The sequence below is a fragment of the Lissotriton vulgaris genome, chromosome 4_1 (assembly GCF_964263255.1).
Source record: "Lissotriton vulgaris chromosome 4_1, aLisVul1.2, whole genome shotgun sequence".
Classification (NCBI taxonomy): Eukaryota; Metazoa; Chordata; class Amphibia; order Caudata; family Salamandridae; genus Lissotriton; species Lissotriton vulgaris.
Genome location: NC_141691.1, coordinates 1,000,755,273 through 1,000,775,074, shown reverse-complemented (window position 1 = coordinate 1,000,775,074; position 19,802 = coordinate 1,000,755,273). Strand labels below are relative to the sequence as shown.

The 19,802-nt window shown below is 44.3% G+C and overlaps 1 pseudogene; it reads right to left on the bottom strand.

The window, feature by feature from the left end:
• Nucleotides 1-309: 309 nt before the first annotated feature.
• The window catches only part of LOC147722806 (methyltransferase-like protein 25B pseudogene), a 33,859-nt pseudogene continuing 14,366 nt past the window's right edge, over nucleotides 310-19,802 (bottom strand).

Genomic DNA, 19,802 nt, shown 5'->3' with positions numbered 1-19,802 from the left:
GTCATTATGAGGACTGCAGTCCGCCGTGGTTGCCATGTTGGGGTCAGGCATTGCAGATTCTCAATTCACATAAGGGATTAATTGTGAATTTCTGCAAAAAAATGTAGAGAACCCTCTCCAGTTGGTATCTCTCGCTGCAGCGATTACAGCTTCCACAAGACAGCAGCCTCAAATCTCCTCCGAGCACCCTGCTCGTCTTTCTATTCCGTGCTGCTGGGAAATGGCGGCCGCCACGTCTCCCATCTCGCGCTGGGTTCACTCACCGAGCCGCTGAAGACAGTTCACCTCTCCTGAACCTCCAAGAGCGGATCACTTCAGATTGATCTCTCTCGCTGCTGTCCTCGGTAGACCCGCTCTTCTTCTCCTGATCATTGCGGGTGTGCAGGCGCTATTTCCCCTTGCTTGCTTTACTCTCTCCTTTTGTAGTGTTATGGCAAGTTGCTGGTCAAATCTTGTTGTCATATGGACCAGATGTTCATCTGCTTCAACAGCGGTGATGGACAAATCAAGACCGAAAGATAAGAATCTGGAAAGATGGCCCTGGCCAGATCCAATGTCTACAACATGCTCACAGCTGGTGAGATGGCTCAGCTGCTTGACCAGTTTGCCCAGTTGACCAATTTCATGTTGTTTTTTTGGTTCCACATGCTTCCGGAAGATGTGGTTCAGCAGAGAGCTCTGACACTGGTTGTTATGAAATTCCTCTTGAATGCCACTGCTCAACTCACAGCTCTGGCACTTGGGGCTTCTGGGATAGGCGAGGGCCTGTGCTGCGATTTTCAATGCCAGGAAAGAGAACGGCCACACAGATCTATAACTGATGTAGTTGGAATGTTCCTTAACAAGCATCAAAGTTGCTAGCACTGAGGAGGGAAGATTGTGCAGAGCCGCTTGCCAGGATGAAGGCAGCTTCTCCCACAAACCATCAGTAAAGAATTCAATAATATAGGTGTCTGTGATGTAGCCATAGACAGAGAGAACACGGGTGATGTTCAATGCCAGCAGCTTCTGTTCCTCCGGAGAGAGGGGGTGGGAATAGACATTAGTCACTTTGAAGTATGGCAGTCACCAAAAAACAAATGGGTCAGCAATGGGTGGAGTGGATTCCTAGGTCAGCATTCCTAATTTCCCTGCGATGCCTTTAGCAACCCAGACAATAGCTCTGTTTGGTAGGTTTCGCACTAGAGATAACTGTACCCGAGGAGGGCGTATAAAGGGCACTGAGAAGCAAAAGCAGGCTACAAAAGCAAGCTGGAAACGTAGAGAAGTAATCATAGTAAAAGGACTGAACACCTCCCAAAATTGTGTAGAAATTATTGATGTTGTAGTGGCTAGCTCGTTAGAGGGTTATTTAGTGGCATGGCTCATTTCGCCCTCCTCAGTGGGCACACCAGTGGGGCACTCTGTAGTCTGCAGCCATAGCAAGTATAGGTAGCTGCCTTCCACATTTCAGCACTGCTCCGGGGGTATATTTCCTTAATGACTTTGCGTTTCACTGTAATGATTTTGTGTTCGGATCTCTGTCTCTCCCGCAATTTTGTTAAAATTTATTTGGAGCTCTTGACTTGGATTCTTGCCGCTGGTCTCCGCCTTGACCACAGCCTTTAGTCAACCCCTCCTTAATGGCTCTTACACCCATCACTACTTGTTTTGGTCCTGGTGAATAACCCTGGTGACCCTTTCAAATCCACACCATTTATTTTTTACACGATGCAGCGAGGATGTATGACATTAGTTGTTGTTTTATCACCGGTCTCCTTCCGATTTGTAGACTCTCATGCTCAGTCTTTTTCTGTGATGCCCCCTGTAATAAGGATCTTCATGAAAAGCCCTTTACTATCCCCCACCCCCGTCCATGCTCTACTGGACTTGCTCTCTATCTTTAATTAATGTCCTAGCTACAGATGTAATTTTATAACTTGGTTTTCTCTATGCTAGGTTTTATTCTCTAATAACTGATGTAACTTTGTTACTGTTGATCTGTGGAATTTGATATTAATTTAAAATGATGATTGCTACTGCCCTATTCCCCCTCTTCTCTACTGCTACTTTTTCCTATTGTTTACACCTTGCTCCTCCTCATTTCCGAAGTTTTTTCCTGTTCAATGCAATCTGCATCTACGCATGTTACTTGTGTAATCTCTTATGTCAAGCGCTCTGTTTCCTCCTGGTCTAGCCAACTATCTTACTAAATATGCCCTTGTCCAAAGTACTCCTACTCCCCTTGTTGGGGATGGATCCAGCATCTTTGCCCTGGAGCCTCAGAGACCCCTCTGAGAGAGTCCACAGTGATAAGGGTGTCACACATAGTGGAGGACTGGGATTGATCACTTTGCACTGGGAACCGTATCCTTCCCTACTGGACATCTGACACTGTATTCACGTCTGGTTTTCTACCCCCTCTTCCCTCCTTCAGTCTTCTTAGTGTGCCCGTGTCCAAAGCACTCCTCTCCCCTTGTTGGGGAGGGATCCAGCATCTATGCCCTGGAGTCTCAGCGAGCCTGCTGAGAGAGTCCACCACGTCAAGGGAATCACACGTAACAGTAGACTGGAAATGATCCCTTTACAGCAGGGTGCCCTCTCCCACCCAGGACTGTGCCGGACCTCAAGATGACATCTGGAATTAATTTGGTCCATGGTTCCTTCCCCACCCCCCAAATCTGACAATCTCTGAGTACTCCTGATCTCCATCCTGACAGCTGAGTCCGAGCACTATGTCCGAAGCACAGTGGAGCTGCTCTATTTAGCTATTGAGAAGATTGGCCTTGGTTTCATCCCCTGACCGTCAACTACCCAGCCGGACTTTGGGCACAGTTTTTCTCCCCATCTCCCGGTCTCGCCCACCACCCTCATCGTATTTCTGTAACTATGCGTTTTCCTTGTCTCCTATCTAGCTTTCTGTTCCCATTTAGCACTCTTTCTTTCTGTCATACTTCCTTTGCTCCTATCCCCTCTCACCTGAGTCTTTCCCCTTGTCCTATACACTGCCTAGCCCCCTATCCTTTTGTGCGCTTTGACTAAGCAGTCCTTCTCCCCTTGTTGGGGAAAGATCCAATATTTATACTCTGGAGTCTCAGTGAACCCGCTGAGAGAGTCCACAGCGCCTAGGGAGCCACTCACAGTTGAGGTATGGTATGGCACCCCTTGCCAAAGCACTCCCTCTCCCCTTTTTGGGGAAGGATCCAGTATGTAGGCCTTGGAGTCTCCGAGACCTCTCTGAGAGAGTCCACTGCGTATAGGGAGTCTCTCGCAACAGAGATGAGGAAATGATACCACTTTCCCTGGGATCACAGCTTACTGGACTTTGGACGCAGCTCTGACTCGTCTACCGGTTTGTGTCCCCATCATCCCCCCTCCTTTTTCCATGCTGTGTATCTCACCCTCCCCTCCTCTTCCCTCCTCCATTCTCTGCCTTCTCCCCCTGCTCTTACCCCCTCCTCCCCTGAATCTCTCCCTTTGCCTGCTTTTTCCCTTACAAATATGTCCTTTTTATTTGTCTCGACCTTATTTGTCACTATGTTGCCAGGCTCTTATAACTATGTAACCTCTGTAACAATGTAACCTGCAACTATGGTCTGAATACTCATGTAAAGCGCTCTGATACCTCCGGGTCTAGCCAGCGCTATATAAAACCTTTAAAATGAATAAATAAACAACATGGTGGTCTGCAGTCCCCAGCAGGCCACCATCTCTGTGATTACAGGCCATTCCCAATGGGTTACAAGTTGAGACCTACATCATGAGTATTAAGGAGGTAGGTAATTTGTGAACTCAGGGAATTGCTAAATGTGTCTGACACACATCAGTACATTTCATTATGCAACTCTCTATTTGCGAGTCTAAAAAAAAAAATCGCACCATTTGAAAGTCACAAAATGAAATGATTGTACATCTGGCCCCTAGAGTGATAAGTTACTCTGCCTTACACTTACATTGGACTTCAAGTAGTGTAAACAAAAATGTGCCCTGCAGTATTGGCTGAAATACATTTAATACATTGGGCCTTTGGCTTTTAGGCCAAAGGGAAATTTAAAAAAATATATGATTTTCAAAGTCATTTTCAAACTTTGTATGTTAAATCTATTTGTTCTTGAAAAATTCACTTGAGTTTTCGGTTCCAACTTATCCAATGACGGAATAAGTTCCAAGGAGGAGTGCGAGTATTCCTGGAAGTCATTCTTCTTTTACACGGATGCTCGAGATGAAAAGAAAATAAGTGCTCTTTTAGAAGCCCTTTGCGTGACTTTTGCACAGAATACATAACTGGCAATTTAGATCTTGGCGGTTGGCCACACTCACCAATTTTACAGTAACCAGGACTACATTCCTCTGCCAAAACACTGCTCGATGTATCATATCACCCTGCCTTTAGTGTATGATTCAGTCTGGGGGAGGCACTGAAGAACAGATGAGGGAAAAGCAGGTGCCATCTTTGTTTCACTGTTATTTTTCTTGCTTTGTGTCCAAAAGAAGGATGGCATCCTAAGTGGATGCTATCCCATCCACTGAAATATTCCTAATGGAAACTGATGTTAGCACTCGAGGAGAGGACAAGCCTATTCTAAATTCTTATCTTGGTCTGTGTGTGACGGAGTGTGAATGTGTCGGGCTTGAGGACCTGTAGTAAAATTGATTAGGGCCGCTGCCCAAACTCAAGGTGCGCCAGATGCAGTGGAGTAGCTAGACCCTCTGCCACCCGGGGTGGTGCCGATGTTGTCCGCCCGGTGCAGGTAGGAGAGAAAGGGTGGAGGTGGGGGCTACCGACTTGTTCCCCGGGTCAGGGGGTTTGCAGTGTACTTGTGTAAAAGTTCAAAATTTATTAATAGGGACAATGAAGAAGGGCACATACAAGGTTTCAAAGAATAGTGGCTTTATTGCCAATAAAGCTGCAGCTTGAGACAATTTGCAGGAGTGCAAAGTGATCTGGTTTTCACAGAGAGAATTCAGCCTTTATATATGTTCGCAATCTCTTGACAGGTTGTTCATTAACTATTACATCATGGTGTGACCATGCTAGAATTAGATCCACGTGTACATTACAGTATCAAGGTGCATTTCAAAAATATGTCTACGTTCACATTTTACATTATTTGCGACACATCTGACCATGCAGCTACAGGTTAATCTTTAAACCACCATCTCCTGACTTTTCAGCCTTGCCTTGGCCGGTTATCTTGAAATGTACATATGCAATGTTGATCTACTATCGGCAGAGGCCCGTGTCAGCCTTGCCTTGACCGGTTATCTTGAAATGTACATATGCAATGTTGATCTACTATCAGCAGAGGCCCGTGTCAGCCTTGCCTTGACCGGTTATCCAAAAATGTACATACAGAGGCCCGTGTTTTCTGTTTTCCCACACAATGACGCACTTGCTATCTGTGCTGGGCACACACTTTGCCTCTTTACGACAACAAGGCAAGGACAGGCCAAACTTGTCACATTCTAGGTCAGCGAGCGATTCCTGGAAAAGGCTCGCTGAACTGACTGAACTGCCTCTGGTACATAGGTAAAGCTAGTGAATCATTAAACAATTTGGAGCTTCAGCAGAATGGGCACGCACAAGTTCACCTGCCTTTCTTTCCTGGTTTCAGCTGAATTTCAGACAACTTAATTTAACCCTCTGTGCACCAGCCGTGCACCATGGAGCAACATTTCATTATGACTAGTGGGATCTGTTTATTTGCAAGCAGGTTACAGACAGAAATTAATATAAACTACGGTTCAATTTAATATTGTCATTCAGCAAAGGCCAACTTTTTTTTAAATCTTTTACAAACCGACCCTTTGAACCTCAGTTTAAAATAATTTCATCACGCAGCATATCACAATTTAATAATTATATTGTTCGTTCTTATCACTGTCAGAAATGTCTATGTTCATTAACTCAGTAGTGACTGTTTGCATCAGCATTCTTTCTTTTTCCTTTAATTTCCTCACTTGGCATTTTGTCAGCTGTCCCAATAGTTGACAGTACATTGGCAGGCAATTAACTAATAGACAACAGCCTATTATTAGTAGGAAAATTGTTATGAACACCATTCCTATCTTCCAACCCCATGCGCTCAACCAACTCCAAAGTGAACCTCCTATATCCCATGTACCAGAATCCTGATGTGCTTCTACACCTATATGATGCAATCTTTTTATTGCTTCCCTGACAGTAACAGAGGAGTCTGGGACATAGGTGCAACAGGACGCCCCTATAATTGCACAGACTCCTCCCCTTTCTGCTAGCATCATGTCGAGAATCATTCTATTTTGTAACGAAACTAATCTCACAGCTTGAAGCTCTACTGTAATATTTTCAAGTATACTTGTTGTTTCATTTATTGTTGCTTCTAGTAGCCTGGATAATATACGTATATCTCTGGAGTTGATAGCTGGACCAATCCATGGTATCACTCCTTTAAATATGTCACCCGCTATCTGTGATGCTGTATCTCTTTGATCCACATTCACACTTCTCCTGCCTCGCCGTGGTGCATGTCTTTGCATGTCCCTTCGAACTTCTTTTGTGTCTTTTATTGCTATAGCAGGTAATACAAAACCTAGATGACAACAACCACCCCAATTTGTTGGAAGCCATGTATAAGCCTTCTCTCCACAAATGAAATAAATTGAGTCACCTACGTAAAGTGGAATGCTAATATTTCCGGCCGTCATTTCAAATGTCATGTTACAATTTGTGCTATTTCCCACCTGATAGGTCCCATTACTCTTAATACATATACTCCCTATTGCGTTGTGTTTTCTTAATTTTAACTTTAAAAATGGTATATTCTTATTTGCCTCTTTTGATGGGCCTGCTATCTTAATGCTTGTATTCTTATTTGGAAAGAGCGGAGTAAAGATGTCAGACAGGGGAAATGTTGCATTTTGTTCTATCACTTCTGTGCAGTTCCCTAGTGTCAGAATATCTGCCATATATTTGTTATATAATGTTCCTGCAGGTGGGGCCATAGTTGCCCCTGCACCAGCAGTACTTTTCTTTAAGTTCTGCAAAACAGCTATCAGTTCTATTTTTACTATTGTTACGTAAATGGCATAACAGGATGCTGCAAACGGTAGTGGGACTTGAACCAGGGGCAAACTTTGGTCTACAGAAGCTGGGAATTGCAAACATATCCAGCAATCTCCCCTTGTTATATCTTATTGGTATGATGCATCAAAGTCACAAAGGAATTGTGGTGCATATCTTCTCTGTGGGCTATTTCTTCAGGTGACAAAGTGTATGCAGGTATTGTAGCAGGTGTTGTTGGTGTTGGGATCAACTTTTCCATGGGATAGAACACATCTAATAGATATACAGTAATTAATGCTAATAATAACAGACAGAATATCACCCCAGATATGCACATTTTAGACTTGTACCATTTTTTCTTCATTTTTAGAACTGTATTTTCCCTATCCATATCTTTCTATTCTTATACTTTCTTTAATTGGATGTAGTGCTATTGATGACACTATGTTGTGAATTATCACTATGAATCTTTACTGTAATATAGGCTAAACACACAAAAAGCATAAACACATATAAGGTGAGGCTGTAGTATAAAATATATTGCGAACAGCTATTCATTAATATTTCAGATGGTCTCTGAGTATTTCTTTGTACTTCTCTCCTCCCAAAGATATGCATGTAATTCTTGTAAAACACGACCCTTTGATCATAGATATCACTTGTTAGTGCAACCACATTTATTTTTACAGGAGTGTCCACTATACCTCACTCCAAATGTATCTTTCTGAAGCTGGTTGTCCTGATGATCTGGAAAAAGTCTTTTGCTGGTTGCTGCAGCAGCACGGGTGCTCGCAGTGACAGAAGGACCCGCAAATTCCTTCTGGATCCGTTCAAGTCCTTTGCTGGTTGCTGCAGCAGCACGGGTGCTCGCAGTGACAGAAGGACCCGCAAATACCTTCTGGATCAGTTCATCTACTAATTACTGCAGTGGCACGGGCACTATGCAGTTACAGGAGGACTCGCAAATACCTCCTGGATCAGTTCATCTACTCAACGTTGTACTGGCCCACTTTTTATTTTTTTTATTTTTTTACTAAGGACTTCCCTGATGAATTGTTGTAGTCTCTTTCTGTTATGCAGACAGGCTGTTATTCCTGGTGGTAGTGTGCAATATACCCTAGTTTGTTTTTCTCAGTCAGCAAGTACTCTATTCAAGGCTTCTTGTAATGCTAGACTATTTAAATCTTGCATTAGTTGGTATTCTAGCTGACTAAATACTTCCTCAAGGTAACTGAGTGCGTCTTCGTTGTCTTCTTCACTGCTATTCTCAAAGTCAAAAATCGTCGTCAAAATATCTGTTAGGATAATATCTAATAGTAGTACTTCATCTATTTCCTGCAGAAGATCAGGTACCAGAATTACTGACATTTCATCTCCTTCTTTGTAGATGCCAAATTGTACCTTTTTTCTTCTTTGATCAGTTCTGGTGTTGGCATGTGCTGCTGACCTGGGTCTTGGCTGGATGCAGTCTCAGGAGGTGCCAGTTTTATATGGCTGGCGTGGATCCAAGATTTGTTGTTGGTGCACTTCACCGCTGTCTTTGTTGCGAGCAGCACCTGTTGTGGTCCCTTCCAGCGAGCTTGGAGACAGTTGGACCTCTGGAATGCTTTAATTAGCACCCAGTCCCCGGGCTTGAACTTGTGCCCCTCGACCTGCAGCGGCTCTGGAAGGGCTCCCTTCACGTGCTGGTTGATAGAAGCAAGAGTACGTGTAAGTGACATGCAGTAATCATTCAACAGTTCATTCGTGATCATAGGCAGAGCATTTTTGTCTGGAACTCCCCAAGCGACCATTGGCAACCCAGTGACTATTTCGTGCGCGCTGAGCTTGGTCTTGGCATCTGGTGCGCTCCTCATGCTCATTAGGGCAATAGGTAAAGCATCCATCCAGGTCAATTTTGCGTCAGCACATACTTTTGCTATCTTGGCCTTGAGCACGCCATTTTTTCTTTCTACTGCACCAGCGACCTCTGAATGATAGGCGCAGTGAAGCTTCTGCTGTATTCCCAAGGCTTTGCATGTCAGCTTTATTAGTTCATTACAGAAGTGACTGCCATTGTCTGAAAATATTGTTTTTGTGACCCCAAAACGTGGGATCAGTTCCTTTAGCAAGCACTTGGCTGTTGAGATGGCATCATTGTGTTTTACCGGATATGCCTCTATCCACTTTGAATACATGCACACCACCACCAGGATATACCTATACTTATTTGTAGGGGGCATCTCCACATAGTCTATTTGCAGGGCTTCAAATGGCATTGTTGGTTTCTGAAAGTGGCCTTTGGGTACTGGAGCAGTCTTACCCACATTGTACTGTGCACATACCATACATGTTTGACATATCTCCTGTGCTATTTTTCTTATGTTCTTGTTCACCCAGAATTTGTCCATGCAATTTACAATTGCATCCCTGCATATATGTGCTGGGCCATGCATGGCCAAACACATAGAGTAGACCATCCTGTCTGGTAACATATATTTATCCTTGGCGCCATTCATCCAACATCCTTGAACAAATGACCCGTTCTTTGACCAACTCATCTGTTCTTCTGCGGTTGCTCCTTGTTGCATTAGTCTTATACCTTCACTTGTTAGATCTAGTGACTTCACTTCATCTGGTAATTCTTGAACAGTTAGTACTAGTGCTGAATTATTTCTTGCTGTCTGTTTTGCTGTTATGTCAGCAAATGCATTTCCCTGGCCTACCTTGTCTGTAACTTTTTTGTGAGCGTTGCATTTAACTATGGCCAATTTCTTTGGAAGTGCCAGGGAGTTAAGTAATTTGGTGATAAGCACTCCGTGCTGTATCTTTGTGCCTTGTGAGGTAATGAAACCTCTTTCCTTCCAGAGTCTTCCAAAGGAATGTGCCACATTAAAGGCATATTGGCTGTCTGTATATATGTTAACACACCTTCCTTCAGATAATTCACAAGCTCGTGTGAGTGCCACAAGTTCTGCTGCTTGTGCAGATAACTCAGGTATCTTACAGGACTCAACTACAGTTTTATTTGTTACAACTGCATATGCTGCTGATGTATTTCCATCCTCTGTTCTAAGGCAGGAACCATCCACCCACAATTCTCCCTCTGCATCTGCATTGGCTATGTCCGTCATGTCTATTCTCCCTTTTGTTTGCTCTTCAGTTAACAAAATACAATCATGGTCTGAGTCCACTAGATCATCAGTGGGAATAGGTAACAGAGTGGCAGGGTTAAGCACATTGCATTTGTGAAGTGTCACATGTGCTGCAAATAAACAGATCTCATACTGCGTGAGCCTGGCATTTGTGAGGTGCTGCGTACGTGTCTTATTTAGTATCAGCTCTACGGCATGTGGAACATAGACATCAACTTCATGTCCCATTATTATGCTTTCTGCACGTTGTAGTGCTAAGGCGGTTGCTGCAACAGAACGTATACAGGAAGGTAAAGCCTTGGCTACAGTATCCAAGGTGGCAGAGAAATATGTGCATGGTCTTTTGTGGTCACCAAACTGCTGGCATAGAACCCCAAGAGCACTCCCGTCAGACTCATGAACATAGAGTTGGAAAGACTTAGAATAGTCTGGTAGGCCTAAAGCAGGAGCAGAGCAGAGAGCTTGCCGAATGGCAAGGAAGCTTTGTTCATGTTCTGGCAACCACTGAAGGGGTTCGGGCGTGTCCTTGTGGGTCAGGGCCAATAAGGGTTTTGAAATCAAGGAGAAGTTAGCAATCCAATGTCGACAATAACTGGCCATGCCTAAAAAGGCTCGCACCTGTTTTTGGGTGCGTGGCACTGGTGTCTGTAGAATCAATTTAATGCGCTTATCATCCAATCTTCTCTGCCCTTTCGACAGGATGTGTCCTAGGTAGGATACTTCCTGTTGAACAAATTGAATCTTTTCTGGTGAAACTTTGTGACCACGTTCAGCTAAGAAATTTAACAAATTAATGGTGTCAGTTGTACATTGTGCCTCAGAGATGCTACCAAGCAGCAGGTCATCAATATATTGTATTAGCACAGAGTTAGGTGATAAATTGAATGTGTCTAGTTCTCTCTTTAAGGCCTGGTTGTAAATGCTCGGGCTTTCTGTGAACCCTTGAGGGATCCTACAGAAGCAATAAGTTCTACCGGCTATAGAGAATGAAAAGAGGTACATGCTACCCTCATCTACTGGAATTGAGAAGAAGGCATTCTTCAAATCCACTACAGAAAAATATGCCATTTCTGGTGACAATGTTGACAATATTGATACTACATTTGGGACAACCGGGAACTGTGGCACCACTATTTTATTAATTTCTCTTAGATCTACTATGAATCTGTAACTTTTTTCATTAGTATTTCCATCACTCTTTAAGACGGGAAGAATAGGGCTGTTACAAGGACTGCCTGATATTTCTTTAACAATCCCTTCTTTTAGTAAGTCAGCTATTATATCCTGCAATCCCTTTAGACCCTCTGGAGCAATTTTGTACTGTGGTATTCTTGGTAATTTTACATTCTGTTTGACTGTAATAGTGACAGGTGTGATGTTCATTTTCCCTGTGTCATTTTTGTGTTTTGCCCATATCCTTGAATCTATTTGATCCATTATTTGTGCGGCAATATTTTGTATTCCTATTGATATGAAACAGTTGCCCATTTCTTCTGTCATTGGTCCATCTACTTCCAAGAAAACTCCGTTTGCAGTGCACTTAATAGTGGCATTCATCTTTTTTAGCAAATCCAATCCCAACAAATTAAATGCACATTTGTCTGATATAAGGAATGAATGCGTGTCCTGAATTGGGCCTATACTGTATTTCAAGGGTGCTGAAATTGGGCTTGTTACAAGTATGTTGGTGAATCCCACTGACTTATTTATTTTTCCCGAGAGAGGAACATCTGGAAACTTTTTCTTGGTTAAGGAGGAATTGGTGGCCCCTGTATCTATTAGTAATTCCACAGGTGTACCTTCAATCTTACCCCTCACATATGGTCCAGTGGGATCTACAGGGATTACCATCCTCTGTATTAACTCTCTTGGGCCCCCCTATTGTGCATAATAGTCCCAGTCCCCTTGGGGCCCTTCCTGATATATTCCATCATAAGGGTGATGCAACTGCATTTTTGGTATTTGTTAATTATCAAAGAAATTTGAGTTGGGGGAATACTTTGTAGGGCCATGTTGTGAGTCACGTCCTTGCTGTTGATATCCAGCTCTTCCCATGCTCCTTCCCCGGCCTCTTGATCTTCCCATCCCACCCCCTCTTTGTGACTGCTTGACGGGGTGTGGGCATTGAGCTCTCCAGTGATCCTGACCCCCACAATTAAAGCATCTTTGTGTGTGTGCTTGTTCATTTGTGGTGGTATGCTGTGTAGGGGGAGTAGAAAATGACCTTTGTGGGCCCCCACGGCCTCTTGCTCTACCCCTGCCTCTTTGTCCTCTGCCGCTATATTGGTTTGCCTGTTGAATCAAAACTTTAGTTTTTAACTCTTTTAATTTATTATTTTTACTTTCCAACTCCTTTTTACCTAGCATTTCGTAATACTGTGCCAATTGTAAAACTTCTGTTAGTGGTTTGCATGACCAAGTAGGGTTGTACTCTAGAATCCCTTTTTTAATTGATGGTTTTAAATTATTTACAAAACAAGAGACAAGTGCACTTTGTGTTGCTTCCTTTTCAGTATCTAAACCACTTGAAGCTGTGAAGACTTTCTGTATTCTAGCGAAAAACCCAGATACTGTTTCTTCAGTGTCTTGAATGCATGCATTTAATTTTGACCAGTCTATTTGTTTTCTGGGTACCAGTGTATTTACTTTAGCCATTATTTTTGCTGGTAAGTCTCTAATATCATCCGATATGTCCTGTCCTTGTTCCCTTTTTGCTTTAGTAATATTTTCCCATTGTATTTTTAAGACTTCATCATCCTCTCTCCTTATTTTTCCCCAAATGTCTGGTGGCAATATTATAGAAAACATTTGTTCTATGTCATCCAATGTGAGAGTGCCAACTCTTAGTATTATTTCTGTCTGTCTGTACCATTCTTCTCTGTCTTGTCTAATATCTGGAAACTGAAGTGCAAATCTATGTAATTCAACATTTGACCATGGTGTGTGAACTTTAATAGTGGGCTTCCCTACCTGACTTCCTGGTACTTCTCTTAATGGCATGGCTATAGAAGTGGAAAGAGTACTATCTTCCTCCTCTTTACTTTTTTCCTTTTTGTACATTTTTGTTGTAGTATCAGAAGAGTATCTATCCATTCAGCTAATATCTGGACAGCCTCTAATATATCTGTGCTTGATGCCCCTACATCATCTATTGCTGCTGATATTGTGTTGCTATGAGCACGGGACAATCTGTTAGGTTGGGGGTAGCCGTCTTCCTCAGGCCAATATTTTTCCCAGTCTTTAAACCAGTTGTAACTTTTCTTGTCTAATTTTTCCAAAGCACTGCGTTGAAGCGCAGGCGTGAAATCTGTGGGGAAGCGACTTTTTGCAGTACGCCATGTAGAAGTACCATTTTTCATAATGTCTATCACCCACTCGTGTATCATTTTCTGTTCTTTTTCTGTTATTTTTGGCCTTAACCCTTGTCTACCAGAGGTAGAGAGAGGCGTTTCTTGTAGTGATATGGGTACTGTCTTACTAGTTGGTGATGTATATCGTGGTGTGTGTGTCTGTGGTGATGATGTAGTTTGCATTGTTTGTGGGCTGTATGGTGGTGGAGTTGTCAATAATGCCTCTATTACAGGATCTTCTGTATCTTCCTGTTCTAAGGGAGCATTAGGTAGAGTGGGGTACACATCTGGTATAGGCTTGTGAACTGTAAGGCATTTGTCCATTTCCATTTCTTTTTCCCTACAACTTGTTACACATCTTTCTTTTGCCTTCTCCCTATCATGTGCCAAAGCTTTCCCTTTCGTTGTCCTAGGTTCCCCTGGCCATCTGTTAGCGGCATATGACCGCCATGCATGAAATGCATCCCATTGTAATAAACGTACCTTCTTCCCTTTCTTTTCACGTTCCCTTAAACAATCTTCTAAATAAAGCATTTTATCTCTGTTAAATGTCCCATATTCTGGCCACTGTAGATCAGGATTCTTCCTAGTATAATGAGTCCATTGATCTAGATGAATAGCTGTATGGTACCCTTTTTTCCGTGACACATACCATGCTGGTGTGCCACGAGGAGGTGTTGGTTGAGTGACATCTAAGGCTGCCCTGCGGCCTTTAGTTGTGCTCAGAAATAATTTGCTAAACATTTTTCATTTTATTTATTTACTAACTTTAATTATTGTTCTTCCTTTATCACTTTTTATTTCTTTTCTAAAAATACACTATTTTACACTCTATTTTAACACTTTTGCAATATACAATTGTACAACCTATTTTACCAATATGCATATGTACTTTTATTTTTTTAGACGTCTTTTAAGAAGCATGCTCTGTCTAAAGGCGACCTCCCACGGTCCCTCTTAGAAGCGACCACCCACGGTCCTTCTCCTGTCCTTGGGATCCTTAAGATCTTTCACAGGTTGGACAGTCCTCCTCAGGCACCTATCTTAAAGGCGCCCTCAGACCTCCCCTAGAGACCTCTAATGAATCTCAATTTGTACTTTCTGAAGTATTTTAGAAAAACACTATTCAATTGATAAAATTGAGTTCAGTGCAATTAAGCACTGCCTACCTGATCATCAGACCAGTTGTATGCTGTTGTATGCACCCTTCTTAGCTGTGGCAAAATCACCTGATGGCTCAAAGGAAGCTGGTGGTGTCTTTTGTCAAAGGCTTATCAACGGGAGCCTTGTCATCTGGGCGTGTCAGGAAACAAGTCCTCTCAGTAGCTGCGCATAATACACCGAGACAGGAAGGCTCCTGAAGAATCCAAAGACAGCAGTTCATTATCCCCTGCAGAGACCATCAGTTCCTTTAGAGTCACGGCGCCATCTGTAAAAGTTCAAAATTTATTAATAGGGACAATGAAGAAGGGCACATACAAGGTTTCAAAGAATAGTGGCTTTATTGCCAATAAAGCTGCAGCTTGAGACAATTTGCAGGAGTGCAAAGTGATCTGGTTTTCACAGAGAGAATTCAGCCTTTATATATGTTCACAATCTCTTGACAGGTTGTTCATTAACTATTACATCATGGTGTGACCATGCTAGAATTAGATCCACGTGTACATTACAGTATCAAGGTGCATTTCAAAAATATATCTACGTTCACATTTTACATTATTTGCGACACATCTGACCATGCAGCTACAGGTTAATCTTTAAACCACCATCTCCTGACTTTTCAGCCTTGCCTTGGCCGGTTATCTTGAAATGTACATATGCAATGTTGATCTACTATCGGCAGAGGCCCGTGTCAGCCTTGCCTTGACCGGTTATCTTGAAATGTACATATGCAATGTTGATCTACTATCAGCAGAGGCCCGTGTCAGCCTTGCCTTGACCGGTTATCCAAAAATGTACATACAGAGGCCCGTGTTTTCTGTTTTCCCACACAATGACGCACTTGCTATCTGTGCTGGGCACACACTTTGCCTCTTTACGACAACAAGGAAAGGACAGGCCAAACTTGTCACATTCTAGGTCAGCGAGCGATTCCTGGAAAAGGCTCGCTGAACTGACTGAACTGCCTCTGGTACATAGGTAAAGCTAGTGAATCATTAAACAATTTGGAGCTTCAGCAGAATGGGCACGCACAAGTTCACCTGCCTTTCTTTCCTGGTTTCAGCTGAATTTCAGACAACTTAATTTAACCCTCTGTGCACCAGCCGTGCACCATGGAGCAACATTTCATTATGACTAGTGGGATCTGTTTATTTGCAAGCAGGTTACAGACAGAAATTAATATAAACTACGGTTCAATTTAATATTGTCATTCAGCAAAGGCCAACTTTTTTTTTTATCTTTTACACTTGTTTGCAGGGTGGTGGTCGACAAGCATGTCTTGCTCACCTCCGCTGCCCCTAAAAAGATTGCTGCCCAGGGCGGACCGCCCCCCTAGCTACACCACTGGCTTGATGCCCTCATGGTGCCCCCATAAATGGTACCATCTTTAGTGACCCTGACATGCTCAAAATACTGTGTTGTGGGCCAGAAAACCAAAGTGAAACTTCTGCAATTTCAAATATCTTGCAAGAATGGTGACCATGTTGGGTGCAGCTCCTATTTAAAGCCACCCCACCCTTCTGGAAGCCGCTTGCTGTTTAGGATACTCCTCGCATTGGCAGAGCGCTCCAGTCCTCATCTGGAGCAGGCTTCTACATTGGGGCCCTGCTCTCCAGAGAACCTGTGTAGAGAAACAAAATAACTACAGATTAGAACACCACTTGTCAAACCTTACCTTGCCGGTAATGGACCGCGTTGCATGTATTGCATTGTAGAATCGCTTAAATTTACCTTGTTTTACAGACCTTCACCAGTAAAGGAAAAAGAAAAGAGGGTTATTAACCATGACAGGTAACACCAGAGACATTCGAACGCCACTAGAAGGAGAGAGACCATCAAAAGTTGGAAAGGGGATATTAGCAGGTATATCTAGACATTGTGTGGGAGCATAGAAGAATAGGAGAGAAACTTATTTCAGGTTTAGCACAATCCCTTGCGCTACAGGATTCGACACTTTCAAGTAGAACAACCTACACAATCCAGACGCAGATACCACGCAACCCAGATTTGCCCCTGCCACTTTTTTTTTCTCTCTCTCTCTCTCATATTCCATTCCCCTTTCCTCCAGAATACCCTAGATCTGACCACGTGGATTTTGGGGGAAGAGTTTTGGTGTTAGGGGTGCTGGAAACCAGCGTCTCAGTGCTCCATCATATCACAGCAGAATCAAATAGGTCAGTGCTTGACAGCATGGCCTGGACCTACAGTGGCATTGGTAGACAGGTGAGTCATGGTGACTTGATCAAGACATGCCTGCTGTCTTTCTTTTGACGAAGGGTCCTCTGATGCCAATGGGATTTACTCTGGTATGGCTTGCAAATTGGTAGAGCTGCCAACAGAGAAGCAGGGGCTCTCTGCTCGTGCATTTAAATTTGTAATTGTAGCTTGATTTCATCGTAGCGCTTCTCTGCTCGTGCATTTAAATTTGTAATTGTAGCTTGATTTCATCGTAGCGCTTCACTGCTCCTAGCTGCCCACTTTGCTTAATTTGATTAGTAACTGCATTTGATCGTAGCGCTGACTGCAAAGCTTTCATTGTTTACTCCTGCATAGCCCTGCTTGTGTTGTTTTCGTGTTCGACTATTTGCTGCCACCATTTTGTTGTTCTGCCTCCCAGACCCTCTTCCCACCCCGCCCCCGCCTCCCAGCTGACCCCACCTCCCACGGATAGTATTAGCAGGACCCGCCTGACCCCGCGCTGTGACCGTCCTGACTGGCTCAGAAGCGGTCGCTCCCTGCTCCCTGCACTGGTATCGTAGCGCTCCACTGCGTGTGCTCCACAGACCTCGTAGCGCTTCCCTGCTCCTGAATTGAATTTTAGCCTATCAGTATTTGTAGCCTGGTTTCATCGTAGCGCTTCTCTGCTCGTGCATTTAAATTTGTAATTGTAGCTCGATTTCATCGTAGCGCTTCTCTGCTCGTGCATTTAAATTTGTAATTGTAGCTTGATTTCATCGTAGCGTTTCACTGCTCCTAGCTGCCCACTTTGCTTAATTTGATTAGTAACTGCATTTGATCGTAGAGCTGACTGCAAAGCTTTCATTGTTTACTCCTGCATAGCCCTGCTTGTGTTATTTTCGTGTTCGACTATTTGCTGCCACCATTTTGTTGTTCTGCCTCCCAGACCCTCTTCCCACCCCGCCCCGCCTCCCAGCTGTCCCCACCTCCCACGGACAGTATTAGCAGGACCCGCCTGACCCCGCGCTGTGACCGTCCTGACTGGCTCAGAAGCGGTCGCTCCCTGCACTGGTATCGTAGCGCTCCACTGCATGTGCTCCACAGACCTCGTAGCGCTTCCCTGCTCCTGAATTGAATTTTAACCTATCAGTATTTGTAGCCTGGTTTCATCGTAGCGCTTCTCTGCTCGTGCATTTAAATTTGTAATTGTAGCTTGATTTCATCGTAGCGCTTCACTGCTCCTAGCTGCCCACTTTGCTTAATTTGATTAGTAACTGCATTTGATCGTAGGGCTGACTGCAAAGCTTTCATTGTTTACTCCTGCATAGCCCTGCTTGTGTTGTTTTCGTGTTCGACTATTTGCTGCCACAATTTTGCTGTTCTGCCTCCCAGACTCTCTTCCCACCCCGCCCCCGCCTCCCAGCTGACCCCACCTCACCCCTCCCCCTTCTCCATCATCCATATATGTCAAACACCTTAGCGTGCAGCGTTCACGCGCAGCTGTCGCACCCCATGCGTGCCGAAGGTGTGCTAAAGGTAAGCCCGTCTACGCCCGTCCCGCCTGGACCACGCCCAGCGCCAGACCCCCTACCCCCCGCCGTACCCAGCCCACTAGATTCACATATGATGCCGCAACTCTCCTCGCCCTCAACCCCGGATGCACTCCACAATGCTGCGAAGCCGCCCCTGGACGCACTCACGGCCCTTTCGCTTGTCACACCTGCAAGTTCACCTGCTTCAGGACCCTCACCAAATCCATCTCCTCCAAACACACCTCCGACTCTAACCACCTGAAGTGCATCCTACTGAACACCCGCTCAGTCCACAGACACGCAACCGAACTCTGGGATCTACTCGACACTGTGTCACCGGACATCGCCCTCCTTACAGAAACATGGATGAACACATCAGCACCCAACATCGCTATAGCCATACCGGACGCTTACAAGATCATTCGAAAAGACCGCACCAACCAAACAGGAGGAGGCATCGCCATCATCCACAGGAACACCATCAAAATCACGACCAGCTTCAACGATAATCTTGCAACCGCCGAACATCTCCACTTCCAGATCCACACCGACCCTAGGTCCACACTTAGAGGCACCCTCATCTACAGGCCTCCAGGAACCCGCACTCAATTCAGCGAAGACATCACGGACTTCGTCAGCTCACATGCCCTCGCCTCCGAGAACTACATCCTATTAGGAGACCTCAACTTCCACCTTGAAAACAAACACGACAGCAACACCAACTCCCTTCTGGACAACCTGGCCAATCTCAGACTCAAACAACTTGTGGATACCCCCACCCATTTAGCCGGACACACGCTCGACCCTATCTTCACCTCCAGCAAGCACATTTCCTTCAACCGCACCACAGCTCTCCATTGGACAGACCACAGCTGTGTTCACTTCAGCTACAAAACCACCTTGACCCACTACCGCCCACAACCTATTCCTCGCAGAAACTGGAACAAAATCACCTCCGACCAACTCCTCGCATCACTCAACCAAAACCCTCTCATTGGACCCAAACCAAGCGGCCACCAATCTCAAGCAATGGATCACCCACAGCGCTGACAAATTGGCACCCCTGAAAAAGCACAAGATCAATTCATGCAGCAAAAAAGCTCCCTGGTTCAATGATGACCTTAAAAAATCCAAGAAGCTATGCCGCACTTTAGAGAAAACATGGAGAAAAAACCCAACCACCGACAACATGGCCACCCTCAAGGCGGCCACCCGCAAACACCACCAACTGATTCGATCCACCCAAAAATCAGCCTTCAAGGATCGTCTCGACAACAGCGCCCACAACAGCAAGGAACTTTTCAACATAGTCAAAGAATTCACCAACCCCGCCGCAGCATCTAACGACATCACTCCCTCCCAAGACCTCTGCGATGCGTTATCCTCCTTCTTCTACAACAAAATTGCCGGCATTCACAACAGC